The sequence below is a fragment of the Ursus arctos genome, chromosome X (assembly GCF_023065955.2).
Source record: "Ursus arctos isolate Adak ecotype North America chromosome X, UrsArc2.0, whole genome shotgun sequence".
Taxonomy (NCBI): Eukaryota; Metazoa; Chordata; class Mammalia; order Carnivora; family Ursidae; genus Ursus; species Ursus arctos.
In genome coordinates this window covers 121,030,885-121,057,946 of record NC_079873.1, presented here as the reverse complement: position 1 = coordinate 121,057,946, position 27,062 = coordinate 121,030,885, and the positions used below count along the sequence as shown (strand labels likewise).

The 27,062-nt window shown below is 39.6% G+C and overlaps 1 long non-coding RNA gene and 1 pseudogene across 2 annotated transcripts in view; one reads left to right on the top strand and one right to left on the bottom strand.

Moving 5' to 3' along the window:
• The window catches only part of LOC130544235 (uncharacterized), a 158,628-nt gene that overhangs the window by 61,047 nt on the left and 70,519 nt on the right, over positions 1 to 27,062 (bottom strand). The window contains exon 3 of one of the 2 annotated variants that reach the window (XR_008960381.1): positions 13,590 to 15,263. The exons of the other annotated variant lie outside the window; for it this stretch is intronic. This is a non-coding gene — a long non-coding RNA (uncharacterized LOC130544235). Of the gene's footprint in view, positions 1 to 13,589; positions 15,264 to 27,062 lie in introns of those variants that run through there. 2 annotated transcript variants of the gene reach the window in all.
• On the top strand, positions 17,235 to 17,597 carry LOC125281241 (60S ribosomal protein L30-like; annotated as a pseudogene).

The following is a 27,062-nucleotide window of genomic DNA, read 5'->3' as shown; positions in this document are numbered from 1 at the left end:
GTCCACAAACATCAGTCCTTAACATGGAGGATTGGGTCACTTTTGCATACTCAGAATGTGCAGGGGAGTCTTTAGATGTAAAGTTTTTGTGTATATTGACACCAGTAACCTCCTCTGAGTTTCTCTCTGAGTCAGGGCCCTGAGTATGGCAGAGCAAACTTGCCAGGGCTGAGAATTCAACATTCTCTGTTCTGTTACTTTTATAATTCAGTACTGGGCTGATCTTCAGTTTTTGTCTGTCCTCAGGCTGAATGAGAGTTTTTTATATGTTGCTAAGGAGGATCTCTGGCTTGCACAGCCTTTAGAGGTTTTTTAAATTATTTTTTTGAGGGGGGGGCAGAGGGAGAGAGAATCTCAAGTAGACTCCACCCTGAGCACAGAGTCCCACGCTGGGCTCCATCTCACAACCCCAAGACCATGACCTAAGCTGAGACCAAGAGTCAGAAGTTTAACCGACTGCGCCACCTAGGCACTGCAGCCTTTAATTAGTGCTTAATCATTTTCAGCTTTTGAGTATCTTTCTCCAAACATCAATAACTCCAATAATAGCCATCCCATGTTAGTCTTCACATTTACTATTTACTCCATATCTCTTAAATATTGAAGACATTGTACCTACTAGTAGTGCCTTGTATTGATATCCATTCCTAGTTCACCACTGCCAGAAGTTTTAACAAATGCATGACAGAGGCTGTCAGTGTTCCACCTACCATCAGTGATGGGTTCTTATATGTCAGATAGCCAGCAAGTATCTAACTGAAAATCCTACTTTAGTGCTGTTTCCCAGGACCACACCTGGAACTAACTTCCACAAGATGGGTTCCCCAGAGCGCAGATTCTGAAAAGGTGATTTGCACATAGGACATTTATTGGGGAGTGTGCTTAACAACCCTTGCAAAGGAGTGAGGAAAACATGCTGAGGAGAGAGAAAAGCTGAACTGTGATACAGTCACAATGAGGACTCAGCCAATTTTATTGGGTGCTCTACAGTTGGGGTGGACTTGGAAAGTTGGCACACAAAGGGCAGGGGGGCTGGGCCTATAGACTCCTACTTCAACCAGTCAGTGGATACAGGTTAACCCTGGAGAGGAAGTCATAATATTAGAACCAGTCACTCCATTTGTTTGAAAGCAATTTGTGAGGAGGAATTCAGAGCTGAGCTGTCAACATGCGAGACTACTGGCAGCTAGAGTAATAAGCACCTTGGTCCTGAGGGGGGAAACGGGGTATATGGACAGCACACACAGAATCTACTACAGTATTCATATATTAATATAAAACCTACTCAGAAAGAATATCCAATGGAAAAAAGACAGTCTTTTCAACAAATGGTTGGGGAAACTGGACAGCAACATGCAAAACAATGAAACTAGACCACTTTCTTATACAATACATAAAAATAAATTCAAAATGGATTAAAGACCTAAATGTGAGACCTGAAACCATAAAAATCCTGGAAGAGAACATAGGCAGTAACCTCTTTGACATTGGCCATAGCAACCTTTTTCTAGATATGTCTCCTGAGGCAAGGGAAACAAAAGCAAAAATAAACTATTAGGACTACATCAAAGTAGAAAGCTTCTGCAGAGCAAAGGAAACAATCAATAAAACTAAAAGGCAACCTACAGAATGGGAGAAGATATTTGCAAATGACTTTTCTGATAAAGAGTTAGTATCCAAAATACATAAAGAACTTAAAAAACTCAACAACCAAAAAAACAAATAACCCAATTTAAAAATGGGCAGAAGACATGAATAGACATTTTCCCAAAGAAGACATACAGGTGGTAAACAGACACAAGAAAAGATGTTCAACATCACCTATCCTCAGGGAAATGCAAATCAAAACTACAATGAGATATCAACTCACACCTGTCAGAATGGCTAAATTAGAAAACACAAGAAACAGGTGTTGGCAAGGACGTGGAGAAAGAACTCTCTTGCACTGTTGGTGGGAATGCAAACTGGTGCAGCCACTGTGGAAAACAGGATGGAGTTTCCTCAAAAAGTTAAAAATAGAACTACCCTATGATCCAGCAATTGCACTACTAGGTATTTACCCAAAAAATACAAAAGCACTAATTCGAAGGGATACATGCACCCCAATATTTATAGCAGCATTACCTATGATAGCCAAATTATGGAAACAGCCCAAGTGTCCATCAACTGTTGAATGGATAAAGATGAGGTGGCATATATACAATGGAATATTACTCAGCCATAAAAAGAATGAAATCTTGCCATTTACAATGAAATGGATACAGCTAGAGAGTATTATGTAAGTGAAATAAGTCAGTCAGAGAAAAACAAATACCACATGATTTCACTCATATGCGGAATTTAAGAAACAAAACCAATGAGCAAAGGGAAAAAGAGAGAGGCAAACCTAGAAACATACTCTTAACTATAAAGAACACACTGATGGTTACCAGAGGGGAGGTGAGTGGGGGATGAGCTAAACAGGTGATGGACATTAAGGAGGTCACTTGTTGTGAGGAGCACTGGGAGATGTATGGAAGTGTTGAATCACTATATTGTACACCCGAAACTAATATTACACTGTATGTTAACTAACTGATATTCAAGTAAAAACTTAAAAAAATATATAACAACCTGCCCCATTCCTCTTAGACACTCTTTTCCCCAATTTTCACTCATGCCCATCCCTATAGCATCATATTTTAATTTCTTGTTTATGAGCTAATTATTAATAATTAGCTATTTATTTTATTTCTTATTTATGAGCTGCTTCCACATTAGATCTCAGATATCCCTGATTAATTAGTAGCTATGGAGAGCGTGTATACCTCATCATTCTAAGAAACCTCAATAGCATAGTCAGGAACAACTCAAGCTTACCTGTCACCTAAGATGCATGTCTACCAAGGCCCTACCACCACATATGGATTTGGAGTGAATCCAGCAGAGCTCATGGCCAAAGGAGCCAGTGTGTTTAAGTTGTAGAGCTCTGAGACTCATCTGGATCCAATGAGGTGTTTACCCAGAGCAGCCTAAAGCAAAGAAGTGAAGAAGAGTTTAAACTCTAATCAATGAGGAAAGCTGGAAGTCAGAGCCAGAAAAGCAGCACCCATCATTGAGTCTGACGGGTAAGGCAAGGTCTTAAACATGAAAAAAGAAGCAAGGCAATGGTTTCTTTTCTGCCACTTATGCCAGTTGGAACGTCTTTTCATTAAATGTGCCTTTTACATTTGGAATTTCTACAGGGAACAATATGAGGAGGCTATGGTCAAAAGGACAGAGCATTTAACCAGGAATCCAGAGAAAAATGCCTAACATAATATAAAAAAATTTTATTTAAAAAAATTAAAATAAAATACAAATTCAGCCACTAACCATGACTAACAAAAAATAAAGGAGAAAGAAAAAGGTTGACCTTCAAAAAAAAAATGTCCAGAGAAACTCAGCTCTGTCACTTAATAATTATATCACTTACCTTAAATCACTTCACCTATCTGGGACTCTTAACCTATCTGATGATGCTTTCTTCATATCTAAGGTGATAATATAAATACAGTACCCATTTCCTGGAACTGTTGTTGGAATTCAATGAATTAGCAAATATGAAGCTATTTGGCTTCACATTAGTGTCTACTTTCACACAGATCTACAAGAAGGTACTTTTCAGCACACCAAAGCACCATAGACCATTCATGAAAAGGATAGATTTTTGGTTTGTGTTCATAAAAACTAGTTTCTGATTAACTCTTCTATATCTTTATAGCAGCTTGGTCTCATGGTTCTTCTATTAACCAGCTGTCAGTGTAATCTGATGAGGTCTTTTTGTTGATCAACTGCTTCTGGGTACATGCCCTTCTTTGGCTTAAGACCTTGGGGTTTTTAGTCTTCTCTCCTCTCTCTCTTTTCTTCTCTCTCTCTCTCCCATGTCTTCTATTTCTACCTTCAAGCATGGCAAGAGAATACTGCAGAAACAGGATTTTCCCTGTTTAAGGGTTTTACTGGAGATCACACTGGAAAATAGAATATGTGAACCTTAATAGACCTGGAGGAGTATCAGTGTGTTATAGAACAGAGTTTTCACCATCCCCATTTTCTATCATTCAAAACTCCCTTCTGAGTTGGGTGGCACTTCCTCCTTTCCTCCCATCCCCAATTTCTTAATTGCCACCTCCAGGTATATCTTATGCCCCTTGAAAGCTCCTGTTCTCATCTTGAAGATGGAACTCATGCAGTGCCTTGAATGTCCCTTTCCCCAGTGGGTGGCAGGTGTCTCTGAGGCAATCCAGACAGAGTAATCCCTTGATCACTAAGCCTCTGGGTGTTTTATTGCTCGCACTGCACCTCACAGTCTGTGGCTCCTCTCCTGCTTAGCTTTTCCAGTTTATGACAAAATTTACCCACCTTTTCATCTGTCAATATTTCTGCTTTATGTCTATATTCTAACTAGTGTTCCTCTACAATTCAGAGAAGGCTTGGCCATTTCAAAAACCAAAGCATGCCCTTTGGCCTTTTCCATGCCCCCAACTATTCTAGCACCAAATAAGAGTAATGTACACTCCAGCCTGGAAAGGGAGTGGAATTGGTCACAGACACAATTCTAATATACTCCCCAGACACAGCCTTGTACATGACCCAAGCTGGCCTCACTGCAACCATCTCCATGGAAACCAGAAAAAGTATGCATTTTGAGCAGCCTGGGGTCAAGTCCCTGTGGCATATATATTTTCCATGGTGAATGATGCAGGTGAAAGTGACTCAAGTAAAAGTGATACAGGCTAAGTCCTAGATGGACTTGTTTTTCCCCAGCCAACCATCAAAAGTCACCCTGAAGTTTCTCAATTTGCCATGCTACTACCAACTGACAGTATTATCACAAACTTCCTTGCTATTCAACTAGCTAACTCTCAAAGGGGAACAAGTTTTGAGAATTGATGGCTTTTTAAAAAATATTTATTTTTTTTAATTTATTCATGAGAGACATAGAGAGGCAGAGAGAGAAGCAGGCTCCCCACAGAGCAGGGAATCCAATGTGGGACTTGATCCCAGGTCCCTGGGATCACGACCTGAGCCAAAGGCAGATTCTCAACCAACTGAGCTACCTAGGTGCCCCTGATGGCTTTTTTTTTCCATCACCCAAGCATGAAATGCCCTGACTCATGGGCCCATTCATCCATTCATAAATGAAACAATTTGGTGCCAAAAGAATCTGCGCTGTTATATTGTGCTTGCCTCTCTTCTATGTAAACATCCTTGGGACTGAGTTACCCAGTGCTTTAGAAAGAGCCACTGTTGAGGTGATATCATCAAGATGATGACATAGGTTGTTCATGATTTCAGTCTCCCTTATAAGAAAACTGACTAGCAGCTATCCATAGAAAAGACTCCATTGTGAAAATCCCAAACCCCAGGGATGAGGTTAAGGCACCTCTCTGACCACAGAGACTGAGAAAGAGCACATTGGAAAGGTAGAAAGAGAAGTTTCACTTTGACCACATCACCCTTCCCACAAGCCAACACAGTGGTACACTGACAGAGCTCCCCTGGGCCTATGGTTTCTCCAGTGGGAAAAGAGAGCCCAAGGTGGATATCGAGCTCCCTGAGTTAGCATGACACTTCCGGGGAGGCCCACTCAATTCTCACATCATGGGGATCACTGGGGGAATCTCTGGGGCTCAACTACCAGAGATCAGACAGACTGAGAAAGGGGGCAGGGCTTACAGCAAGCAGCACTCAGCTCATACAACTCAATAGCAAAGAAACAAATAATTAGATTTTTAAATTGGGCAAAGGAGTCCCTGGTCCAAGACGGCAGAGGAGTAGGAGACCTTAATTTCTTCTGGTCCCAGGAATTCAGCTAGATAGCTATCAAACCATTCTGAACACCCACGAACTCAACAGGAGATCTGAGAAAAGAATAGCTGAAACTCTACAAATACAAAAGCAACCACTTTCTGCAAGGTAGGAGGTGCAGACAAGTGAATCCGAGGTGATATATGGGAAGATGGACCACGTTGCGGGGAGCCTCTGTCAGCTGGCTACCAGCAAGTAATAGAGCAGAGGAGCACAAAATCGGAACTTTTAGAAGTCTGCTCCGGTGAGAGAAGTCATTCAGGTGGCTAAGTGGGGGTGGAACCCTCACTGGGACAGTGTGGTCTCAGGATCCTGGGGGGTCACAGGAAGACTGGGGGTGCCCGAGTGCAGCAGAGCTCCTAGGCATTGGAGTGGGGAAGCTGGCTGCAAAGAGTGAGCCCGAGTGCACTCTCAGCTCGGGGTTGACATAAACTTTGAACCACGGCAAAGTTGGGCGACTGCTGTCTGAGCAAGAGCGCAACAAGGGGCAGAACCAGGGAGAGCCCCTGGGAGGAGCAGCACAGGAGCAGGATGCATGAATGCAGCGCAGGAGTCTGCAGGGTTTGAAGACTTGAAACGGGGTCATGTGCCTGAGATGGAAATGCTCAGTCACAGGCTGGGTGAGCTCAGAGTGTGGCCAGAGACCAGGGAGACAGGAGTGATTGACTGCTTTTCCCTGAGGGTGCACTGAGGCGTTGGGTCCCAAGCTTTCGGCTCTGGGGCCAGAGACTGGGAGGCCACCATTTTTGTTCTCATCCTCTAAAGCTGTATGGAAAGCCTTCAGGGAACAAAAGCCACATAGAAAAAACTGGAGCAGATTACTTAGTGGGGGGGCCCCCTGGCAAGGGGGAAGCAATTCCGCCTGGGGCAAAGGCAACTGAGACTCAACACAACAGGCCCCTCCCCCAGAAGATCAGCAAGAACATCCAGCCAATACCAAGTTTACTGATCAATGAGAATGGCAAAACTCCAGCGCTGAATACAGCACTTAGAATTCATGGCTTTTCCCCCATGAGTCTTTAGTCTTTCAACTTTAATTTGTTCTCTTTTCTTTTCCAACCAATTTCTTATTTTATCAACTCCTTTTTTAAATCTTTTTTAATTTTCATTTTTACACTTACATCCTATCCTTCATTGTATTTCATCTTATTTTTGTATATATACGTTTTTCTTTCTTCATAATTTTGGGATGCAGTTTCTTCTAATAGACCAAAATACACCCAAGATCTAGTGTATGGCTCTGTTCTATTTACCTGCTTGATCATATTCTCTTTTCTGTTTTTTTCTTCCTTTTTTTGTTTTTGTTTTGTTTTGTTAAAGTCTTCTTTTATTTTCATCTTTACAGTTACATTCTATCCTTTCAATGTATTTAATTTTATTTTTGTATATATGTTTTTCTTCCTTTACAATTTTGCAATGTAGTTTCTTCTTACAAACTGACCAAAATACACTTAGGAGAAAGTGTATTGCTCTGTTCTCTTCACCTGTCTGTTTATATCCCTTCCTTTTTGTTGTTGCTATTGCTTTCTCTTTTGTTTTTTCTTGTCTTTTAATTTCCATTTTTACAGTTACATTCTATCCTTTCATTGTATTTAATTTTATTTTTGTACATATATAAGTGTTTCTTTCTTTACAATTTTAGGACCTAGTTTTCTAAAAAAAAAAAAAAAAAAAAAAAAAAAAAAAGACCAAAATACACACAGAATCCAGTGTATTGCTCTATTCTGCTCACCTGTCTGATTATATTCTCTTTTCTTTTCTTTTCTTTTCCCCCCTGGTTTCAGGTCTCTTCAGATTTGCTTAGTGTATATTTCTCTGGGGTCATTGTTGCCATTTTAGTATTTTGTTCTCTTGTTCATCTATTCTTCTCTGGACAGAATGACAAGATGAAAAAACTCATCTCAAAAAAGAGAACGAGAGGCAGTACTGATTGCCAGGGACCTAACCACTATGGACATAAATAAGATGTCGGAACTAGAGTTCAGAATAATGATGATAAAGATACTAGCTGGGCTTGAAAAAAGCAGAGAAGACACTAGAGAATCCCTTCCTGGAGAAACAAAAGAACTAAAATCTAACCAAGTCGAAATCAAAAGGCTATTAGTGAGATGCAGTAAAAAATGGAGGCTCTAACTGCGAGGACAAATGAGGCAAAAGAGAAAATTAGTGATATAAAAGACAAAATAATGGAGAATAAACCAGCTGAGAAAAAGAGATAAACAACTACTGGATCATTAGGGGAGAATTCAAGAGATGAGTGATACCATAAAGCAGAGCAATATTAGAATAATTGGGATACCAGAAAAAGAGGAAAGAGAGAGAGGCAGAAGGTATATTGGAGCAAATTATAGCAGAGAACGTCCCGAATCTGGGGAAGGAAACAGGCATCAAAATCCAGGAGACACAGAGAACCCCCCTTAAAATTCATAAAAATAGGTAATACCCCGACATATAATAGTGAAAGTTACAAAATACAGAGACAAAGAGAAAATCCTGAAAGCAGCATGGGACAAGAGGTCTGTAACCTACAAGGGTAGAAACATTAGATTAGCAGCAAACCTATCCACAGAGACCTGGCAGGCCAGAAAGGACTGGCATGATATATTCAGGGTGCTAAGAGAGTAAAATATGCAGCCAAGAATACTTTATCCAGCTAGGATGTCATTCAAAATAGAAGGAGTGATAAAAAATCTTCCAGGACAAACAGAAACTAAAAGAATTTGTGATCACCAAACCAGCCCTACAAGAAATATTAAAAGGGATCCTCTAAGCAAAAGTAATATAGCCCCAAAGTAATATAGACCAGAGGGGAACAGAGACAATATACAATAGCAGTCACTTTACAGGTAATACAATGGCACTGAATTCCTATCTTTCAATAGTTGCTCTGAATGTAAATGGGCTAAATGCCCCAATCAAAAGACACAGAGTATCAGATTGGACAAAAAAGAAAGACCCATCAATATGCTGCCTGCAAGAGACTCATTTCAGACCCAAAGACACCACCAGATTTAAAGGAAGGGGGTGGACAACCATTTATCATGCTAATGGACATCAAAAGAAAGCTGGGGTGGCAATCCTTTTATCAGACAAATTAGATTTTAAACCAAACACTGTAATAAAAGATGAGGAAGGACACTATATCATAATTCAAGGGTCTGTCCCACTTGAAGATCTAACAATTGTAAATATTTATGCCCCTAACTTGGGAGCAACCAATTATATAAGCCAATTAATAACAAAATCAAATAAACACATGAATAATAATACAATAATAGTAAAGGACTTTAACACCCCTCCCTCACTGCAAAGGACAGATCACCCAAGCAGATCAACAAGGAAAGAAGGGCTTTGAATGACACACTGGATGAGATGGACTTCACAGATATATTCAGAACATTCCATCCTAAAGCAACAGAATACACATTCTTCTCCAGTGCACATGGAACATTCCCCAGAGTAGATCACAAACTGGATCACAAATCAGGCCTCAACCAGTACCAAAAGATTGGAATCATTCCCTGGATATTTTCAGACCACAGTGGTTTGAAACTGGAACTCAATCACAAAGGGAAAGTTGGAAAGAACTCAAATACATGGAGGCTAAAGAGCATCCTACTAAAGAATGAATGGGTCAAACAGGAAATTAAAGAAGAATTTTTAAAATTCATGGAAAGAAATGAAAATGAAAACACAACAGTTCAAACTCTTTGGGATACAGCAAAGGCAGTCCTAAGAGGCAAGTATATAGCACTACAAGCCTTTCCCAAGAAACAAGAAAGGTCTCAAATACACAACCTAACCTTACACCTAAAGGAGCTAGAGAAAGAACAGCAAATAAAGCCTAAATCCAGCAAGAGAAGAGAAATAATAAAGATTAGAGCAAAAATCAATGAAATAGAAAGCAAAAGAACAGTAGAACAGATCAATGAAACTTGGAGCTGGTTCTTTGAAAGACTTAATAAGATTGATAAACCTTTAGCCAGACTTATCAAAAAGAAAAGAGAAAGGACCCAATAAATAAAATCATGAATGAAAGAGGAGAAATCACAACCAACACTGAAGAAATATAAACAATTATAAGAGAATATTATGAGCAACTACATGCCAACAAATTAGGCAATCTGAAAAAATGGATGCATCCCTATAGACTTATAAACTACCAAAACTGAAACAGGAAGAAATAGAAAACCTGAACAGACCCATAACCAGCAAGGAAGCAGTAATCAAAAAGCTCCCAACAAACAAGAGCCCAGGGCTGGATGGCTTCCCAGGGGAATTCTACCAAACATTTAAAGAAGAATACCAATTCTTCTGAAGCTGTTTCAAAAAATAGAAATGGAAGGAAAACTTCCAAACTCATTCTATGAGGACAGCATTACCTTGATCCCAAAACCAAAGACCCCAACAAAAAGAAAAATTACAGACCAATATCCCTGATGAACATGGATGCAAAAATTCTCACCAAGACACTAGCCAACACGATCCAACAGTGCATTAAAATGATTATTCACCACGACCAAGTGGGACTTATTCCTGGGCTGCAAGTGTGGTTCAACATCTGCAAATCAATCAATGTGATACACTACATTAATAAAAGAAAGGACAAGAACCATATGATCCTCTCAATAGATGCAGTAAAAGCATTTGACAAACAACAGCATTCTTTCTTGATTAAAATTCTTCACAGTAGGGGCGCCTGGGTGGCACAGCGGTTAAGCGTCTGCCTTCGGCTCAGGGCGTGATCATGGCGTTATGGGATCGAGCCCCACATCAGGCTCCTCCGCTAGGAGCCTGCTTCTTCCTCTCCCACTCCCCCTGCTTGTGTTCCCTCTCTCGCTGGCTGTCTCTATCTCTGTCGAATAAATAAATAAAATCTTTAAAAAAAAATTCTTCACAGTATAGGAATAGAGAGAACATACCTCAATATCATAAAAGCCATATATGAAAAGCCCACAGAGAATATCATTTTCAATGGGGAAAACTGAGAGCTTTTCCTCTAAGGCCCAGGAACATGGCAGGTATGTCCACTATCACCACTGCTGTTCAAAATTGTACTAGTAGTCCTAGCCTCAGCAATAAGACACAAACAGAAATAAAAGGCATCTGAATCAGCAAAGAAGTCAAACTCACACTCTTCGCAGATGACATGATACTCTATGTGGAAAACCCAAAAGACTCCACTCCAAAAATTTCTAGAACATACAGGAATTCAGCAAAGAGGCAGGATATAAAATCAATGTACAGAAATCAGTTGCATTTCTATACACAACCAATGAGACAGAAGAAAGAAAAATTAAGGAGTCAATCCTATTTACAACTGCACCCAAAACCATAAAATACCTAGGAATAAACTTAACCAAAGAGGCAAAGGATCTGTACTCAGAAAACTATAGAACTATTTCTTTCATGAGGAAGACACAAAAAATGGAAAAACATTCCATGTGCATGGATTGGAAGAACAAATATTGTTAAAATGTCTATGCTACCCAAAGCAATCTACACATTCAATGCAATCCCTATCTAAATACCATCCACTTTTTTCACAGAGCTGGAACAAATAATCCTAAAATTTGTACAGAACCAGAAAAGACCCCAAATAACCAAAGGAATGTTGAAAAAGAAAACCAAAACTGGTGGCATCACAATTCCAGACTTTAAGCTCTATTACAAAGATGTAATCAAGACAGTATGGTTTGGGCACAAAAACAGACACATAGACCTATTGAACCAAATAGAGAACCCAGAAATGGACCCTCAGCTCTATGGTCAACTAATCTTTGACAAAGCAGGAAAGAATATCCAATGAAAAAAAGACAGTCTCTTCAACAAATGGTGTTGGGAAAATTGGACAGCCACATGAGGAAGAATGAAACTGGACCATTTCATCATACCATACACAAAAATAGACTCAAAATGGATGAAAGACCTAAATGTGAAACAAGAATCCACCAAAATCCTAGAGGAGAACACAGGCAGCAACCTCTGTGATCTTGGCAGCAGAGACTTCTTGTTAGACATGTCTCCAAAGGCAAGGGAAACAAAGGTAAAAATGAACTATTGGGACTTCATCAGGATAAAAAGCTTTCACACAGCAAAGGAAACAGTCGACAAAACCAAAAGACGACTGACAGAATGGGAAAAGATATTTGCAAATGACATATCAGATTAAGGGCTGGTATCCAAAATCTATAAAGAACTTATCAAACTCAATACCCAAAGAACAAATAATCTAATCAGAAAATGAGCAGAAGACATGTACAGACATTTCTCCAGAGAAGATATCCAAATGGCCAACAGACACATGAAAAAATGCTCAAAATCACTCAGCATCAGGGAAATACAAATCAAAACCACAATGAGATACCACCTCACACCAGTCCGAATGGCTACAATTAACAAGTCAGGAAATGACAGATGTTGATGAGGATGCAGAGAAAGGGGAACCCTCCTACACTGTTACTGGGAATGCAAGTTTCCACTCTGGAAAACAGTAAGGAGGTTCCTCAAAAAGTTGAAAATAGAGCTACCGTACAACCCAGTAATCACACTACTGGGTATTTACTCCAAAGATACAAATGTAATGATCCAAAGGGGCACCTGCACCCCAATGTTTACAGCAGCAATGTCTACAATAGCCAAACTATGGATAGAGCCCAGATATCCATCGACAGATGAATGGATAAAGAAAATGTGGTATATATATAACATTACACAGCCATCAAAAAATGAAATCTTGCCATTTGCAATAATGTGGATGGAACTAGAGGGTATTATACTATGTGAAATAAGTCAATCAGAGAAAGACAATTATCATATGGTCTCACTGACATGTGGAATTTAAGAAACAAGGCAGAGGATCATAGGGAAAGAGAGGAAAAAATAAAACAAGATGAAACCAGAGAGGGAGACAAACCATAAGAGACTCTTAATCATAGGAAGCAAACTGAGGGTTGCTGGAGGGGAAGGGGGTGGAGGGATGAGGTAACTGGGTGATGGGCATAAAGGAAGGCATGTGATGTAATGAGCACTGGGTATTATATAAGACTGATGAATTATAGACCTGTACCTTTGAAACCAGTAATACATTTTATGTTAATTAATTGAATTTAAATTTTTAAAAGGAGATTATGCTAAGTGAAATACGTGAAGCAGAGAAAGAGAATTATCATATGGTTTCACTCATTTGTGGAACATAAGAAATAGCAGGGAGATCGGTAGGAGAAGGAAGGGAAGAATGAAGAGCGGGTAAACAGAAGGGGGAATGAATCACGAGAGACTATGGACTCTGGGAACAAACTGAGGGCTTCAGATGGGAGGGTGGATGGGGATCTGGGATAGGACGGTGATGGGTATTAAGGAGGGCACATATTGCATGGAGCACTGGGTGTTATACACAAACAATGAATCATGGAACACTACATCAAAAACTGAGGATGTACTGTATGGTAACTAATGTAACATAATAAAAAAATTTAAAAAGAAAAGAAATATAAAAAAATAAACAAAAATAAAAATGTTTAAAAAAAATAAAAAAAATAAAGTTGGACGAAGGATCTGAATAGATATTTTTCCAAAGAAGATACACAAATGGTCAACGGGTACATGAAAATGTGTTCAACATCACTGATCCTATCAAATCCACAGTGAGGTTTCACCTCACATGTGTTGGGGTGGCTATTATCAAAAAGACTAGAGGTAAGTGCTGGCAAAAATGTGGATGAAAGAGAACACTTGTGCACTGTTGGTAGGAATGTAAATAGTATAACCACTATGGAAAACAGTATGGGGGTTCCTCAAGAAATTAAAAACTCAGTCGTTAAGTGTCTGCCTTCAGCCCAGGGTGTGATCCCAGGGTCCTGGGATCGAGCCCCACATCGGGCTCCCTGCTCTGCTGGGAGCCTGCTTCTTCCTCTCCCACTCCCCCTGCTTGTGTTCCCTCTCTCACTGGCTGTGTCTCTCTCTGTCAAACAAATAAACAAAATCTTTAAAAAAAAAACAGAGTTACCATGTGATCCAGCAATTCCACTTCTGGGTATTTATTTAAAGGAAATGAAAATACTATCTTGAAGAGATATCTGCACTTCCATGTTCATTGCCACATTATTTGTAACACCTAAGACATGGAAACCACCTGAGTGTCCATCAACAAATGAACAGATAAAGAAAATGTATGTATATACAATGGATTATTCAGCCATAATAAAGAAGGAAATTCTGCCATTTGTGACAACACAGGTGAAACTTGAAAGCCTAATGCTAAGTTAAATAAGTCAGTCATGGAGAGACAAACTGTATGATCTCACTTATATGTGGAATCTTAAAAAACCAAATTTACAGAAACAGTAGATTGGTGGTTGCCAGGAGGGGGGGGTGAGTGAAGGTGGTCAAAGGGCATAAATTTCCAGTTATAAACCAAATAAACTTTGGAAATGTAATATATGACATGGTGACTATAGTTAACAACACTGTATTGTATAGTTGGAAAGTTGCTAAGAGAGTAGATCTTAAAACTTCTCACCACAAAAAAAGAAAAGGTAACTGTGAGGTGATGAATGTGTTAACTAACCTTTATTGTGGTAATCATTTTGCAATATATATGTGTATCAAAGCATCACATTGTACACCTTAACTTTACACAATGTTTTATGTCAATTATATATCAATAAAGCAGGAGGGGAGAGAAAGAGCCACTGCTATAGTAACTAAATTTCAAAATATTCAAGTGATGTACAGAGACTGGGTGGCCTGCATCTAGCACAGTTTGTTCAAGTTATGGAAATGAATGATCTACAAACATGAAGGGGAAAGAACCCAAACACTTAATTTATTCAACTATGGTCCCCAAGGGCCCCTAGGCAACACTTTCCCTGAACTCTATTTTCATTCCATCTAGGGCTATGTTCTACTTTGTCATAGTGGATACACTGCTCAAGACTACTCTTGACCTTAGATGCCTTATCATATCAGTCAGGATCCTTGAGAAAAACAGATGTCACACTCACAGTGGATTATTTGAGAATAGTTTCATAAAGTGACCATGAATAAAAGTGTGGGCAAGATTTAGAGAAATGTACCTGGTTTAGAGCAGTGTTCCATTACTGACAAAAGGGAAGAGGTTACCATACCTAGGCCTGAAGATGTAAGAGGGTGGTAACTGGAACCCAGAATGGGTAGCTATATATTCAGGTAACTTAACAGGAGTAGCGGCCTTCAGTAGGCAAATGGAAGTCAACAATAGTGACTCCACAAGGAGGGAGCCAGAGGAACAAATTACTCTGACTTCAATTCCTCCCCATGTTCCAATATCCTACCTAAGTCTCCCTTTGGCCAAACCCAACAAGGAAACAAAAGGTAAGGAAGTCCTTTGTTGTAGACAATAGAAGCCATCCTTCCTGGGTGTACAGCAGGGTGGAGACGAACGGAAAATGAATCTGGAAAGAAAAAGGAAAAATATCCAATACATACACATTCCCTAGATATGGATTAAATCTCTGGCCTTCCCTGCCTCTCTGATGCTGTCATTTCACAGGAGCTGTTAAAAACTTGTATTTTTACCTTATTCTCCCTACACTGTCTATAATGAATTCCTCCTTCTACTGCAATTCCACCAGAGACAAGCACAGCAATAAGTGTTTTCCTTCTGCAAATGGCTCTTCATTTTCTGGAGTTTAGTTCATTGGATTACTTTCTGTCTTCAGCCCGCTGACATGTTTTTTAAAACTATGATGGTGGGGGCATCTAGGTGGCTTATATGGTTAAGCATCTAACTGTTTCGGCTCAGGTCATGATCTGAGAGTCATGAGATCAAGCCCCACGTCGGGCTCCATACTCAACGCTGAGTCTGCTTGAGATTTTCTCCTTTTCCCTCTGCCCCTCCACCCATTTGTGCTCTCTCTCTCTCTCTCAAACAAATAAAATCTTTGAAAAAACCACTATGATTGTGTACTTTACTCAGTTTGTTTTGGTTTTTAATAAGAGTGACAGTTTCATGAAACTTTCTGCATTTGAACCTGTAGCAGAAATTGGATTTGGGATGCACTGGGAATTTAAAGCTAACAGGGTTTGTTCTTAGTTCTGCTACTGTACAATCCATCAGTCTAAGCACTCCATCCCTCCATATCAACTGCTGGACTTATCAGCAGTTGACTACCACTTTCGTCACCCATCTTCATGGTTATGCCTTAGCCCTTGTCAACATTCATTAACGACTTAGCACACGGCTCTTTCACCACATTAGACCCCTGCAGTCCCTTGTCCGCCCTCCATTTTCCCCAGTTGCCAGCCTTTCCTTCCTGATACTGGAGCCTGCAATTGTTCACCTGCACATACTCACTGATACATTTGCAACTGCTTTTCTGCTCCAACAGGCTAAAGGACACCTCCCTTGCAAAATCAAACCCCAGTGTTAGTCTCATACCCATATTTCTCTTTTCCTGTGTCTGAGTTTCTGGACACTGCTGGAGAAAAAGCCTGATTCTGATTCAGGGCCTCCAAACTCAGCTGGGCCTAATTGGTCCTCTCTTTTGACTTGTTTCAGGTCAGTTTCCATTCCCTTCTAGCATTCTAGCAACCAACATTCCAAATGTTTGTGAATTCTCTCAAGCCCCCCCAGCCCAATTTCTACCTCCTACGTTCTCACCCAACAACTGTGTAATATTAAGCCATTAATACAATTAAAACAAATAAATATTAACCCCTTCTATACTCTTCCACCTGCCACCTATTTAACTCTAAACTCAGGCACCTGCAACACCTGGTTCTGCATGGCTGTATCTTCTTTCTTTCTTTCACATAGATAGATCTACTTGTCTTCTTAGTCACACCACCTCCTTTCTCTTCTGGGATTTCTATTCATTAATTACTTGCTTTATTTCCTATAATTTCAACCTGTCACTCTGTACTGGCTTCTTCAACAAGAAGTCTACACTTGCTAAAGTTACTCAATTCCCATTTACTTCAAATCTACAACTTAAACACCTATACTTCCACAATAATAGCTCTGGAAAAGTTCAGAAATGTCTTCGACTTTGTCATTGTGATTAAGCATGCCTCGGTCTAACCTTGTTTGACTTCTCACAACCTTAGATGGTGTTAAATATGACTTTCTAGAAGTTTTCTCTTCCCTGAGCTCCGTTATGCCACAATCTCATGGTTTTACTCTTATTTCTTTATCTGCTGCTTTTCCTTCTCTTTACCGGAGTCTCTTTCTCTCTCCCTTACTTAAATGTTGGTATGTCTCATGATCTGACCTTCCCAGGACTTCTTATTTTCTTAGACTATACCAGTTATTCTTAACTTACTATGCTTCAAAATTACCTGCGTAATATTTGTTTAAAAAATTTTAAGCAGACTTTCTCTCTCCGGTCCATCGTGGCGGCTGCTCTTGGTTGGGGCCATCCCGCATCTAAGGCAGGAAGATGGTGGCCTCAAAGAAAATGAAAAAGTCGCTGGAGTCGATCAACACTAGGCTCCAGCTCATTATGAAAAGTGGGAAGTACATGCTGGGCTACAAGCAGACTCTGAAAATGATCAGACACGGCAAAGCAAAACTGGTCATCCTCGCCAACAACTGCCCAGCCTTGAGGAAATCTGAAATAGAATACTATGCCATGTTGGCCAAAACTGGTGTCCATCACTACAGTGGCAATAATATTGAATTGGGCACAGCATGTGGGAAATAATACAGAGTAAGCACACTGGTTATCATTGATCCAGGTGATTCTGATATCATTAGAAGCATGCCAGAACACACTGGGGAAAAGTAAATCACGCAAAATTTTTCTTCAATAAAATTGGCCACAGCTTGTTAAAAAAATTTTTTTATAATAATATTTTTTTATTATATTATATTAGTCACCACACAGTACATCCCTGGTTTTTGATGTAAAGTTCCATGATTCATTAGTTGCGTATAACACCCAGTGCACCATGCAATACGTGCCCTCCTTACTACCCATCACCAGCCTATCCCATTCCCCCACCTCCCTCCCCTCTGAAGCCCACAGTTTGTTTCTCAGAGTCCATAGTCTCTCATGTTTCATTCCCCCTTCTGATTACCCCCCTTTCTTTATCCCTTTCTTCTCCTACCGATCTTCCTAGTTCTTATGTTCCATAGATGAGAGAAACCATATGATAATTGTCTTTCTCTGCTTGACTTATTTCACTTAGCATTATCTCCTCCAGTGCCGTCCATGTTGTAGCAAATGTTGAGAACTTGTTCTTTCTGATAGCTGAGTAATATTCCATCGTATATATGGACCACAACTTCTTTTTTTTTTTTTAAGATTTTATTTATTTATTTGACAGACAGAGAGACAGCCAGCGAGAGAGGGAACACAAGCAGGGGGAGTGGGAGAGGAAGAAGCAGGCTCCTAGCAGAGGAGGCTGATGTAGGTCTCGATCCCAGAATGCCGGGATCACGCCCTGAGCTGAAGGCAGACGCTTAACGACTGAGCCACCCAGGCGCCCCTGGACCACAACTTCTTAATCCAGTCATCTGTTGAAGGGCATCTCGGCTCCTCCCGCGATTTAGCTATTGTGGACAATGCTGCTATGAACACAGGGGTGCATATGGCCCTTTTCTTCACTATGTCTGTATCTTTGGGGTAAATACCCAGTAGTGCAATGGCTGGATCATAGGGTAGCTCAATTTTTAACTCTTTAAGGGACCTCCACACTGTTTTCCAGAGTGGCTGTACCAACGTGCATTCTCACCAACAATGTAGGAGGGATCCCCTTTCTCCACATCCTCTCCAACAATTGTTGTTTCTTGCCTTGTCCATTTTTGCCATTCTAAGTGGTGTAAGGTGGTATCTCAGTGTGGTTTTGATTTGAATTTCCCTGATGGCTAATAATTTTGAACATTTTTTCATATGTCTGTTAGCCATTTGTATGTCTTCATTGGAAAAGTGTCTGTTCAGATACGTAAAGGATCTATATTCTAGAAACTACAAATCACTCTTGAAAGACATTGAAGACACAAAAAGATGGAAAAATATTCCATGCTCATGGATTGAAAGAATTAACATAGTTAAAATGTCCATGCTACCCAGAGCAATCTATACTTTCAATGCTATCCTGATCAAAATACCAATGACATTTTTCAAAGAACTGGAACAAACGGCCCTTAAATTTGTGTGGAACCAGAAAAGGCCACGAATCGCCAAGGAATTGTTGAAAAGGAAAAACAAAGTTGGGGGCATCACAATGCCAGATTTCAAGTTGTACTACAAAGCTGTGATCACAAAGACAGCATGGTACTGGCACAAAAACAGACACATAAACCAATGGAACAGAATAGAGAACCCAGAAATGGACTCTCGGCTCTTTGGGCAACTAATCTTTGACAAAGCAGGAAAAAACATCCAGTGGAAAAAAAGATAGTCTCTTCAATAAATGGTGCTGGGAAAATTGGACAGCTACATGCAAAGGAATGAAACTTGACCACTCTCTCACACCATACACAAAGATAAGCTCCAAGTGGATGAAAGACCTTGATGTGAGACAGGAATCCATCAAAATCCTAGAGGAGAGCATAGGCAGCAACCTCTACGACATCGGCCACAGCAACCTTTTTTCATGACACATCTCCAAAGACAAGAGAAACAAAAGAAAAAAATGAATTTGTGGGCCTTCATCAAGATAAAAAGCTTCTGCACAGACAAGGAAACAGTCAAAAAAACTAAGAGGCAGCCCACAGAATGGGAGAATATCTTTGCAAATGACACTACAGATAAAAGGCTGTTATCCAAGATCTACAAAGAACTTCTCAAACTCAATACACAAGAAACAAATAAATCATAAAATGGGCAGAAGATATGAAAAAAAAATTTTAACCATACTCCATACCTGAAAATTATAACCAATAGACGTCTTTTCCTTCCTTCTTTCCTTCTCCCTCTCTTCCTCCATTTCTTCCTTCCTTCCTCTTTTTTCTTATTTTATTCTTTCCCCTATTCCTCCCTGCTTCTCTCATTCTCCTTAGTTCTTTTTCCTATCATTTCTCCCTCTCTTCCACCTACACTGACAAATATTCATTAAACAGTTTATGTATTTCAGATATTGCACTTTGCACAGTAGGAACGTAGCAGATATTATAAATATGTGTACATTGCTTTAGAGAACACTTTAAAAAGTATCTATAACTGAATGTGAAATCCTCATTTTGTACTCTAGTCAAATTTTGCTCATCCTAATCATGGGCATAAATGTGAACCCAGATCAAGATGGCAATGCTAGTGCCTGGGCTGTAATCCCCCTGGTGTGTCTTTGAGATTGGGGAAATACAGAGGTATGTGAACTATGGCACCAACACTGCATGGTTTACTAGGATACAGATAATGTAAGTATGTAGTTGAAGGCTTAACCACAACTCTAATTTTCCCATAACAGACTCTGCAATGAGGTTTATTCCCATGCACTGAAAAGGAGAAACAAAAGTAGCATGAATACCTCATACCCATTAGGATGGCTACTATCAAAAATAATAATAATAACAAATGACTGCAAAAATTTGGAGAAACTGGAACCCACCCTACATTGGTGGGAATGTAAAATGGTGCAGCTGCTATGGAAAACTGGGTGGTGTTTCTTTGAAAAATTAAAAACAGAACTACCATATGATCTGGCAATCCCGCTTCTGGGTATATGCCCAAAAGAATTGAAAGAAAGGTCTCGAAGAAATATGTGCACTTCCATGCTCATAGAAGCATTATTTATAATAGCCAAGAGGTGAAAACAACGTAAATGTTCAGCAACAGATAAATGAATAAATAAAATGCAGTAGATACAAACAATGGAATATTATTCAGCTTTAAAAAGAAGAAAATTCTAAGTGAAATAAGTCAAGCAGAGAAAGGGAATTATCATATGGTTTCTCCTATCTATGGAACATAAGAACTAGGAAGATTGGTAGAAGAAAGGGATAAAGAAAGGGGGGGTAATCAAAAGAGGGAATGAAACATGAGAGACTATGGGCTCTGAGAAACAAACTGAGGGCTTCAGAGGGGAGGGGGTGGGGGAATGGGATAGGCTGGTGATGGGTAGTAAGGAGGGCACGTATTGCATGGTGCACTGGGTATTATACGCAACTAATGAATCATCGAACTTTACATCAAAAACCAGGGATGTACTGTGTGGTGACAAACATAATATAATAAAAAATATTATTATAATAAAAAAATAAAATAAAAATAAAAAGAAGAAAATTCTTTCACATGCTACAGCATGGATGAACTTTGAAAACATTATGCTGTTAAATAATCCAGTCACAAAAAGACAAATATTGTTTGATGCCACTTATACTAGGTATCTAGAGTAGTCAAACTCTTAGAAACAGAAGTATAAGAATGATCACCAGAGCCTGGAGGGTAGGGGAAATAGAGTTATTGTTTAATGGGCATGGAGTTTCCATTTTACAAGATGAAAAGAGTTCTGGAAATCTTTGCACAACAATGGGAATATACTTAAACATACTTTACCGTACACTTTAAAATGGCTAAGATAGTAAATTGCATGCTATGTATTTTTCCCACAATTTAAAACTTTTTAAAATACATTGACATTTTGAATATTTTATTTGCATCAATTTATTATTGAGGATCATATTCTTCCAGTTTAAGACACCCAACTTCAAATTCATTCTTTTCAAGATAATACAGAAGAATATATTTACAAATAATATCATTATTACTTGTGAGTTATTGTATTCTTATTATCACAATTAAATGCATATACAGGGGAAAGTAGTATGAAGAGTTGTCAGATATGGAGGGGTCTTTAAAACAGCAATGAGGTTTACTCAGCAAAAATCTGAGTGACAAATATCCAAGGACCAGAAAATTACTGAGACTAGTTTCCTACCCAATGTATTGAAACCCCTCCTTCAAACATAGATGTAATCTTGGAAAAAAGGGAAAAAAGCCCAAAGTGATGAAAATTGCATTTCTGCTCCTCTGTCAAAATCGAAATAAGTTGAATTATTTATTTAAAAAAACAGTTATATTTCTGGTAGGATTGGATTGAAATTCATTCTGACACAGAAAGTTGCCATATGGCACAATCATACCTTAGAAGAATGCTCATGGGAATCAACATCACTATTCATATCAGTTTCAGTCCTTTTGCCAGTGGGTCTTAAAGGTGGCAAGAAACAGATATTCTGCCATAAATACTCCAGTTTATTGTCTCTGATTACTCAGATGGAATATAAATGTGTGAAAAATGAGTGAGCTCTATGAAAGGTGGTTATAAGAAGTTGGGGACTATATGTAAAGAAATGACGAGCTGGAAGTGAAATGTGGTAGGTTTTGTAACCTATCTAACTTAGAATGAACCTAGGACTGGCCCTAGAATTTGCAACAAGGTCAGGTGTAGTAGATGTGACAGAAGAACCAGCTTGAATCTCTTACTCAATGGTTTACACTGGCTAGCAGTACTTGTAGATAGAAATCACAGAAAGATCCTCAGCCCAGCTCAAGGTCATCCTGTAGATCATGTAATCCCTTCTGATATAGACCAGTGCTTGATGTCAAAATGGAGATGGCTGATGATGCAAAATGCAAGCATGAAACTCCTAATGGCTTTCAAAGAGGATATCCTTTGTAGACAAGTGCATAGAAATGTATATACTCTTCAAGTACTATATTTAACTCACATACTTTCTCTGGGCATTGGTTTGATGGTTTGAGATCATGGATATTTAGGTACAAATTTGTAGGACTTAAAAGTCCTTCAAAGTCTTCAAGCTAAGAATATTTCATGTGATTCAATCTAATGCAAACCCTGGTCCAGAAAGTAATACTCATCTCATAGCGGGTCAATGGGTCCACACACCCACACTGTTCCTCTTTCTCTGGTCTCTGAATGTATAATTGGGATGCACATTCCTAGATTCTGCAAGATCTCTCCCATTGCTTCTCTGATCTGTGGACAAGGGACCATTTAAATAGAAAAAGCCAAGTGAAAGCCCCCAGAACTTCCCCTTCCAGAAATCTAAATAAAAAGAAATATTACATTGTTAAAGGCACTAGGGAAACTAGTGTCACCATCAAAGATTTAAAAAAGATGGACTAGACAGATCCACTTACATTTTTCTCAGTTCTTCAGCTTGGCCTTTGCAAAATCAGGTGGTTCATGCCTGGTGACAGGGGACTATTATAAACTTAACAAAATAGAAGCCTGATTGCAGTTGCTATGTTGGATGTACTTTTTTAAAAAATGTACTTTCTTTATAAAAGCAGATCAACATCATCACAGGCACTTAGTACAAAGCTATTGATTTGGCTGAATACTTTCTTTGTGACATACATCAGTAGAGAGGATTGAAAGCAACTTACTTTTGGATGTCAGGAATAGCTGAGTACACACACCCTCTTGCCTGAGTGGTATGTTAACTCTCTGGCTCTTTGACATAATATTGTCCACAGGGACCTTGAATATCTTGAAATTCTTCAGAAAATCATTCTGGTCCACTTCATTTTAATTGGACCTGTTGAGCTGGAAATGACAGATACCTGAGATGCCTGGATAAGACACTTATATACTAAGAGATGGGAAGTAAGCTTTATAAGATTTGTGGACCTACCATACTGTTGAAATTTTTAGAGGTTCACTTGTCTGCCAAAAAGTGGTAAATAAACCACATAAAGTTTCACAGCCTGCCATATTGGTGAAGTTTTAACAGAGGCAGGGTATGTCTTGGAAGACACTAGTATTTTTCTAAAGAACAATTTGTTGCACCTTGTAGCTCTTACCACCAAGAGAGGAGCAGCATTTATTTGTCCCCAGTAGGACAGTCATAAAATAGACACCTAGAACTCTAGAGAATAACAAGCCCTCTGTGGGAGAGAACTACTCTGTTTCCAAACATCTGCTATGTTACTATGTCCAGTCAACACTGGGCATCTGACCATAGGATACCAAGAGACTTTGCAAAGAGAAATGTCCATAAATAAGATCATGGCATTAACAAGTCCACCATGTACACCAAAGCAATGCATTTGGGACCAGCTTCAAGCATGTCCAGAAAGTATGAATCAACTACATGAATAGGTGGCCAAGATGCCCATGTCACCTAATTTTGTTGCCTGATTTACAGATCGGTCAGCATAGTATGTTAGCACTAGCCAGAAATAGATGGCTGCTGCCATATTACAACTTCATTCAAGTGGCCAAAACCGGAAGATTGAGTATAAGGAAGAGGTATATGGATGGATCTATGGAAATGGACACAAAACATACAGATATTTGTCTCAAGTTAATACCCAGCAAATAATATACATCACAGAGAAATCTCTTAACAACCATGTGCACAAGAGACTCATTCAGTGGATCTCAGCCCATGTCCCTTCTCAGCTACCCCAGTACTTGTATAATATGCTCATGGAAAAAGGATATACCAGCTACACATGAACCCAACAACTGCAGAATATGCCAAAATTTCAGCAGCAGAAATTGAGAGTATTTGTCCCCAGTATGGCACCATTACTCAGGTAGATCAGCCAGACAACTAGTTGAAGATCAGTTACATCAGACCCCTTCCAGTGCGGGGAAAACAGCAATTCATCTCTATCTGAATAGATATATAAAGCAGGTATGTGTTTGCCTTCTCTATCTGCAGAACTTCCAGCATCCCCACCATGCAAAGGCTGAGAAAATTCTGATCAACTGACATTGAACTATGCATGATAATACCCAATATCAAAGGGACCACTTTACAGCAAAGGAGGTTCAACAATGGGCTCATGGACATGAGAATCCCGGGAGTTGTCATGTATCTCAACACCCAGAATCAACAAGCCTAAGACAACGGTAGACAGACCTGTTGAAGGATAAGCTAAGGCACCAGCTCAGTCACAATATCTTAAGATGTAGTATAATCACTGAAATCATAGCCAATATATTATTTTCTTGAATAGCTTAAAAATTTAGGTCCAGGAACTGAAGGGCAGTAGTAAGAGTGGCTCCTCTGACTATTACTCCAGTGACCCACTTGTGGAACTTATGTTTCCCCATTCCTGCAAACCTAAGCTATGCTGGGTTTGAGATAATGGTTCCAAGGTTGGGAGCAACTTCTACTTGATGACACGGTAAATGTTTCAATGAACTAGAAGCTGCAACTCCCATCTTATAACTTTGGGATCTTAATGCCAGTGGAACAACAGGCAAAGAAAGAAACTTTTATACTTACTGAGGTAATTACCCTAATTTCTATCAGGAGTTAGGGCTGTACTATGCACACAGATAGGGAGAATTCTGTTTGAAACTCAACATTTCTTAATGAATCTATCCCAATGATAACTGTAAATATCAAATTGCAGCAACCCAGGACCCAAAAAGGGAAAAGCAACTAACTGCTCAAACCCCTCTGGGATGAAGGTCTGGGTCACACCACCAAGCAAGCAACCTAAATCAGCCAAGGTGTTAGTTTATTATGAGGAAAGTATAAACATAATGGTTGGAGAGGGAGATGATTAATATAAGTTATGGTTCTGAGACCAGATACAATAGCAGGAACTGTATCTTGGCGTACTAACTGTCATTAGGAGAATAATCATCCTTTTCAGGAGAATATAATTGGCCACCAATGTGAAGGACTGTTTCTTCAACCAGAAAAGAAATGAGAATACGTTGTTCTCAAAAATGGAGGCTCCAAATTATAGTACCGAGGGGTAGATTGTAGCATCTTGTATTTATGCCCTTTTCAGTTTACACAAGAGGAGTCCTTGGCCTGCCAGGTCCTTGGCCACTTGCTCAAACGAGATATCTAGCTGTCACCACTGTCACCTTGTCTGCTAATAACCTCAGTTCTCATGGAATCCCCTAGGCTGAGATCCAAGCTCCAGCATATCCTTCTTTTTTTTTTTTTTTAGGGATTTCATTTATTTATCTGATAGAGAGAGAGCATGAGAGAGAGAGAGGTCATGAGCAAGGGGGAAGGGTAGAGAGAGAAGCAGGCTCCCCACTGAGCAGGGAGCCCGATGCAGGGCTCGACTCCAGGACCCTGGGATCATGACCTGCACTGAAGGCAGATGCTTAATGACTGAGACACCCAGAAGCGCATCCAGCAGATCCTTCTTTATGACTGTTGCAATGAAAATGAGAATTACACAGCCATAAAATAAAAGATGAGCTCATGCCATTTGCAACGACATGGATGGACCTAGAGGGTATTATGCTAAGTGCAATAAGTCAGACTGAGAAAGACAAATACCTTATGATTTCACTCATATGTAGAATCTAAAAAATAAATAAATAAATAAATAAATAAATAAATAAGCAAATGAATAGACAAGCAAGGAAAAGGCAGAATCAGATCTATAAATACAGAGAAAAAATTGATGCCTGTCAGAACGGAGGCGGGAGGGGGATGGGCAACATGGGTGCAGGGGAGTGAGAGAGACAAGCTTCTAGTTATGAAACGAATAAGTCACAGGGATAAGAGGCACAGTGTAAGAAATACAGTCAATGGTATTGTAATAGCATTCTATGCTGACCGATGGCAGCTACACTTGCGGCGAGCATAGCATAATGTATAAACTTGTCGAATCGCCGTGTTGTACACCTGAAACTACTATAACATTTAAAATTTTTTACTAGTGTAGAATTTAAAAATTAAAAGAGAAAAACCAATGACAACAGCTTCATCAAAGTTCTGACCCTATCAGACTCACGGAAAGTTTGGCTTTCCCACTTCTAGCCTCAAATGTAGTGCCATAACATGGGCTATGGGTTCCAACTTTCAGATGATTACTTAAAGGAGTGAGGTGACACAACCTAGAAGTTCAAGGGAGTTAATCAGCTGAACCAAGGTGGTTTCATAGTGCTTACCCAGACACATCCAATGTGAACAAGCAACCAGCTGTGTTTTCTCAAGAAGCTGTAGAAATATCTGTGATGTGCTGCTTTGTATTTGCTTTCTCTCGTTCCTTGCCTCATTTCCTTTCTCTGCTCATTCTAGCTGCTCTGTCATTGCAGCCTTCAAGAAACCGTTAGCACAACAGCTTTACTTCAGTCTCTGTTTTGTAGTGAACTCAGGCTAGGACACACCTCCTATATCCCTTGGTCATGGGCACCCACCATAATCCCAATTCCACAAGGTCACAAACCTGAAGGTTCTTCCTGGACATTTCCCTCTTATTCAACTTGCATATCTTCTCCCCATCAGCCACCTGGCCAAGTCTCAATGTTGAAACCTGATGACCTCCATGTTGCAGCTCCTGCCATCTCCA